We start from the raw sequence: 7,009 nt of genomic DNA on the forward strand, positions 1-7,009 counted from the left end.
ACCATGACCACTTTGTTCATGAGCCCATTGGGCAATAACAGGAGTTGCTGGGGAAAGAGGCTGACTGGTATCCATAGAACGGGTCATCTTATCCACTTGATTATTAAAATCTTCCTCTGCTGAAGTCACCCTCTGGTGTGCATTCACATGGGATACAAATATCTTCATGTTTTTAGCCCACTCAGAAAGGTCTATCCACATACTTCTTCCCCAGACCTCTTTGTCACCAATTTTCCAATTATGGTCTTTCCAAGTCCCTGACCATCCAGCCAAACCATTAGCAACAGCCCATGAGTCAGTATACAAACGCACCTCTGGCCAGTTTTCCTTCCAAGCAAAATGAATAACCAGGTGCACTGCTCGAAGTTCTGCCCACTGGGAGGATTTTCCCTCACCACTGTCCTCCAAGGACACCCCAGAAAGGGGTTGTAATGATGCAGCTGTCCACTTTTGGGTGGTACCTGCATATCGTGCTGAACCATCTGTAAACCAGGCCCAAGTTTTCTCTTCCTCAGTCAATTCACTGTAAGGAACTCCCCAAGAGGCCATAGCTCTGGTCTGGGAAAGAGAAGGTAATGTGGCAGCAGGAGTGGAAACCATGGGCATTTGTGCCACTTCTTCATGTAACTTACTTGTGCCTTCAGGACCTGCTCTGGCTCTATCTCGTATATACCATTTCCACTTTACAATAGAGTGCTGCTGTGCACACCCAACTTTATGGCTTGGTGGGTCAGACAACACCCAACTCATGATAGGCAACTCAGTTCTCATGGTAACTTGGTGGCCCATGGTTAAGCGTTCAGTCTCTACTAAGGCCCAGTAGCAGGCCAAAAGCTGTTTCTCAAAAGGAGAGTAGTTATCTGCAGCAGATGGTAAGGCTTTGCTCCAAAATCCTAAGGGTCTGCATTGTGATTCTCCTATAGGGGCCTGCCAAAGGCTCCAGACAGCATCTCTATTTACCACTGACACTTCCAGCACCATTGGATCTGCTGGATCATACGGCCCAAGTGGCAGAGCAGCTTGCACAGCAGCCTGGACCTGTCGCAGAGCCTCCTCTTGTTCAGGTCCCCACTCAAAATTAGCAGCTTTTCTGGTCACTCGATAAATGGGCCGGAGTAGCACACCCAAATGAGGAATATGTTGTGGCCAAAATCCAAAAAGACCAACTAGGCATTGTGCCTCATTTTTGGTTGTGGGAGGGGCCAGATGCAGCAATTTATCCTTCACCTTAGAAGGGATATCTTGACATGCCCCACACCACTGGACACCTAGAAATTTTACTGAGGTGGAAGGCCCCTGTATTTTTGTTGGATTTTTCTCCCATCCTCTGACACGCAAATGCCTTACCAGTAAATCTAGAGTAGTTGCTACTTCTTGCTCACTAGGTCCAATCAACATGATATCATCAATATAATGGACCAGTGTGATGTCCTGTGGGAGGGAGAAATGATCAAGGTCTCTGTGAACAAGATTATGACATAGGGCTGGAGAGTTGATATACCCCTGAGGTAGGACAGTGAAAGTATATTGCTGACCTTGCGAGCTGAAAGCAAACTGTTTCTGGTGGTCCTTACTAATAGCTATTGAAAAAAAAGCATTTGCCAGATCAATAGCTGCATACCAGGTACCAGGGAATGTACTGATTTGCTCAAGCAATGATACTACATCTGGAACAGCAGCTGCAATTGGAGTTACCACCTGGTTGAGTTTACGATAATCCACTGTCATTCTCCAAGACCCATCTGTTTTCTGCACAGGCCAAATAGGAGAGTTGAATGGGGATGTGGTGGGAATCACCACCCCTGCATCTTTCAAGTCCTTAAGAGTGGCAGTAATCTCTGAAATCCCTCCAGGAATACAGTATTGCTTTTGATTTACTATTTTGCTTGGTAGGGGCAGTTCTAGTGGCTTCCACTTGGCCTTTCCCACCATAATAGCCCTCACTGCATGAGTTAGAGAACCAACATGGGGATTCTGCCAGTTGCTCAGTATGTCTATGCCAATTATGCATTCTGGAACTGGGGAAATAACTACAGGATGGGTCTGGGGGCCCACTGGACCCACTGTGAGATGGACCTGAGCTAAAACTCCATTGATCACCTGGCCTCCATAAGCCCCCACTCTGACTGGTGGTCCAGAGTGACGTTTTGGGTCCCCTGGAATTAATGTCACTTCTGAACCAGTGTCTAATAATCCCTGAAATATCTGATCATTTCCTTTTCCCCAATGCACAGTTACCCTGGTAAAAGGCCGTCGGTCTCCTTGGGGAAGACTTGGAGGAAGATTAACAGTATAAATTTGTGGCAGTGTAACAGGTTTCTCCCCCATAGGGACCTGGCCTCCCCTTCATTCAAGGGGCTCAGGGTCTGTAAACTGTTTCAAGTCTGGAAATTGATTAATGGGCCATGACTCTGTGTTTTTGTAATTCAGGTTAGACTTCTGTTCCCTTGACCTAGAACTCTTTTGTTTATACAGCTCCAACAAGAATTTAGTAGACTACCCTTCTATTGTATTTCTAGGCACCCCATGATTTACTAGCCAATGCCACAAATCTCTGCATGTCATATAATTTTGATGCCTCCTTTAAGTTTGTTGTCTATTATAATAGCCGCGTCTACTCTGTCTTTGGTAATTAAGTACTGCCACCTGGCTTCTGCCAACTCGGGATCCTGTCATCCCCATTGTGTTTAAGGACTCCAGCTCAGTGACAGCAGTTCCTACAGTAATATCTGACCTACAGAGAAGTGCAACCACAGAGCTCTTGAGGGATGATGGTGCTAGTCTCACAAACTTATTTCTCACTGTTCTGGTAAAAGGTGCATCCTCTGGACATTCCTGGGGTGTAAGAGCAGGCTTTGCATGATAAATCCACTCTAACATCCCAGTCTCTCTAAGCCTCTGGATCCCCTCATCTACATTATACCAGGGCAGTTCTGGCATTTCAACCTCAGGTAATGTTGGCCACCTTTTGATCCATGTTTCAACCAACCACCCAAACAAGCTGTTAACACCTTTTCTAACTGCTCGAGCTATAACATTGAATGCAGAATCTCTGCTTAGTGGGCCCATATCAATAAATTCAGCCTGATCCAGCCTTATATTTCTCCCACCATTATCCCACACTCTTAAAATCCATTGCCACACATATTCCCCTGATTTCTGTCTATATAAATTGGAAAACTCACACAGTTCTTTTGGAGTATAACGTACCTCCACATGTGTGATACTTTGTACCTCAACTTTAGGGGCCTGTTGGGACTTTAGTCTAGTTATAGGTCTGAAAGAAATGAGGGGTGGTGGGGGTGGGTCATGAAAAGAATTAGAAATGTCTTCCAAGCCATTTGCTTCAGGGCTTTCATTTGCAGTTTCATCTGGTGAAACAGGATTAATAACTCTAGGGCTAATCCCTTCAGGAGGAGGTTGGGTGGCCAATTCCTCAAGGCAGGCTGGAGGTGGGGCGGCTATGTCCTCAGGGCAGACTATTACAGGGTTATCTAAAGAAGGCTCAGCATGGTCTAGGGTTTCAGCCTCACCCCCAACATCATTATCAATCCATATGTCACCATCCCATTTTTCAGGGTCCCACTCCTTTCCAATCAATGCCCTCACTTTAACGGCAGACACCATGCAAGACTGAGATTTCAGTTTACGTTGTAAAGTTGCTACTCTAACAATAAGATTCTGAGTCTGATTTTCAGAGATCTCAAGTCTACGGCTACAGGAAATAAGATTTTCCTTCAGGATACTCATAGAAACCTCTACATCTTTCAGACGGCGCTTAAGCTTCTCATTTGAAGCCTTAAGCCCATCCTTTCACCCTTTAATGTAGACAGTGTATCTAACAACAACCAACCAACATCTCTATAACTCTTATTTCTACAAAACTCTGTAAAGGTGTCAAAAACATTATCCCCCAGAGTCTGGCTTTGTACAAGCGAAGCATTAGGAGAATCGAATGATGATATTTTGACTATCTCCTTTGCCAACTCAGTCCATGGATTGGGAGTGTCATTCTGATTACGGGAATCAGAGTCCTTAGTGTCTCTGAGTCCAGTCAGAGTAGAAAACCATTCATAAAAACCCATTTTTAAGATTCTGTTCCTTAAGAACCACTCCTGGTACCAAGATGTATTAGTTAGGGTTCTCTAGAGAAACAGAATCAACAGGGAACACTTGCAAATATAAAATTTATGAAAGTGTCTCACGTGACCGTAGGAACGCAGAGTCCAAAATCCACAGGGCAGGCTGCGAAGCAGACTACTCCGATGGATGGCCTGGACGAACTCCACAGGAGAGGCTCACCAGCCAAAGCAGGAATGCGACCTATCTCCTCTGAGTCCTCCTTAAAAGGCTTCCCATGATTGCATTTAGCATCACTAATTGCAGAAGACACACCCCTTTGGCTGATTACAAATGGAATCAGCTGTGGATGTAGCTGACGTGATCATGACCTAATCCTATGAAATGTCCTCATTCCAACAGACAGGCCAGCGCTTGCCCAATCAGATGAACAGGTACCAACCACAACTTGGCCAAGTTGACACCTGTCCCTAACCATGACACCCTCATTTGCTCCTTCTGTCTCATCTATCTGTCTGTCTATCTACATATATCTTTCATCTATCTATCATCTCTCTATCCTTACCCAAATACACACATAGGTATGCACATTATGTAATTGCCAAATATGTAGTTAACATCAGGAAATTAACACAGATACAATAATTTTATTTAATCTGCAAAATTCTTTCAGATTTCCCCAGTTGTCCTAGTGACATTACATTATAGTAAAAGAAGATCCAGGATCAAGCAATACACTCAGTTCTGTGAATATGTTATACTCATAGAACAAGAGAAAATACTTTCCAGAGACAAATGCAATCAGAGAAGGGATTAATTCAGCTTTGTGGTATGGTAAGGTATGCTCATTGACATAGCATCTGATTGCACACAGATGCTTGGTGAATGCCATGGTGCAACACCATAGACCTGGGACATGCGTCTAGCCTCTGAAGAGGAAAAAAGACAATAGAAGACCAAGGGGTGGGAGTCTGAGACCAGCATGTCTCCTGATGACTAGGAGATTTTGTGGGAATTTCAGGACACAGGAATTCAGATGGTCAGTTACAGATCAGCCTGAATTAAAGGAGGATGATCGGATGGAGTGCTTCCTTCTATATCATTGGGTCTGGGCAATGCAGGCTAGAACCTCTGACACTGTGGACTCCTCACCTACTGGAGCTGGAAGGCAAAAATGCTCCCTGAAAAGCCAGCATGTTGGTATTTTAGAGCATAAAGTCGCTCAACAAACAACTTGACTTATTTCTACATGGCCCAAATTGTCGCTGTTTCCCCAAGCACATTCTCTTTGCCTGCCCGTTGAGTTATTCAGCACTGACTCCAAACATATTGAGCTACTTGCATTTCCATGATCATTTCTTGCTATCCCTTATCTCAGATTTTCCACCTGGAATATCAGTCAATATCTGGTTACCTCCTCAGCCTATCCTAATTCCACAAGATTGTTCCCATGACAACCTGCCATTATGTACTTAATGCTGCTTACTCTTGCTTAACAAATCCCACTGTGTTGTAGCAACCTAATGCTTGTCTGTATCTCTTAGACTAGGTATAAGGTCTTTAGGAGAAGGTCTGGGTCTTAACACCTTTGTGTCCCCAGGACCTACGGTAGTGACTAGAAGGCATGAAATGACTTAGGAGGCACATTGAAAATAACTATCTGACTGACAGAATGTGTGAATGAATGAATGAATGACCAGTATCAAAATATCAAGAATAAGTTAATTGAAAGAATCAACCAGTTGTCAGCCATCCTTAATAAGATATAATTCAATACAAATAGCTTTTGAGAATTTATTACAGGCCAGGTATGTAAATTGTAATAATGTTATTGAATTATAACTTACATACAAGAAAACACACCCATTTTAAGAGTACAGCTCAATGAGTTTTGACAAATATATATATTCAAGTAAGCCATAAAAATAGAATATTTCCATTGCCCCTTGTAAACAATTCCCTAATTTAGGCCCAACCCTAGACAACCACTGAACTACCTTTTTTTATAGATTAGTTTTTCTTCTTCTACAGCCTCATGTAAACATAGTACATACCATTTACTCTTTTATTTGGGGATTTTTTTTCACTTGGCTCAATATTTTTTAAGTGCAATTTTATTGAGTTATAGTCACATACCATATAATCATTCAAAGTGTACAATCAGTGTTCACAGTGTCATGGTATGGTTGTGAATTCATCATTACAATTGATTTTTGAACATTTTAATTTCTCCAACAACAATAAGAATAAAAATAAAAGTATAGGGCGGGCTATGTTGGCTCAGCAGGTAAGAATACTTGCCTGCCATGCCCGAGGACCCGGGTTCGATTCCTGGTGCCTGCCCATGTTAAAAAAATAAATAAATAAAATAAAATAAAAAAGAAAAGTATAAAAAAATACCTAAAACTTCCCATACCCCTTATCCTTCATATTATTTATTTTTTGTCTTTATTTTCTTACTCATTTGTCCCTACACTGGATAAAGGGAGTGTCTGTGACAAGTTTTTCAAGATCACACTGTCACACCATAAAAGCTACATAATTATAGAGTCATCTTCAAGAATCAAGGCTACTGGATTATAGTTTAATGGCTACTCCAATACACCAAAAACTGAAAAGGATGTCTACATAATGCAAAAGAATAGGAATAACCTCTCCACCCTATTTGAAATATCTTAACCATTGAAAGTTTGTCTCATTTCTCTTCCCCCTTTTGGTCAAGAAATCTTTCTCAATCCCATGATGCCAGGGCCAGGCTTATCCCCAGGAGTCATGTCCCACCTGGCCAGGAATATTTATACCCTGGAAGTCATATCCCACACAGCGGGGAGGGCAGTGAGTTCACCTGCAGAGTTGGCTTAGAGCAACAAAACAAGTTGTCTGGGAATGACTCTTAGACATAATCATAAGTGGGTTTAGCTTCTCCTTT

This window comes from Tamandua tetradactyla, chromosome 13 (genome assembly GCF_023851605.1).
Source record: "Tamandua tetradactyla isolate mTamTet1 chromosome 13, mTamTet1.pri, whole genome shotgun sequence".
Classification (NCBI taxonomy): domain Eukaryota; kingdom Metazoa; phylum Chordata; class Mammalia; order Pilosa; family Myrmecophagidae; genus Tamandua; species Tamandua tetradactyla.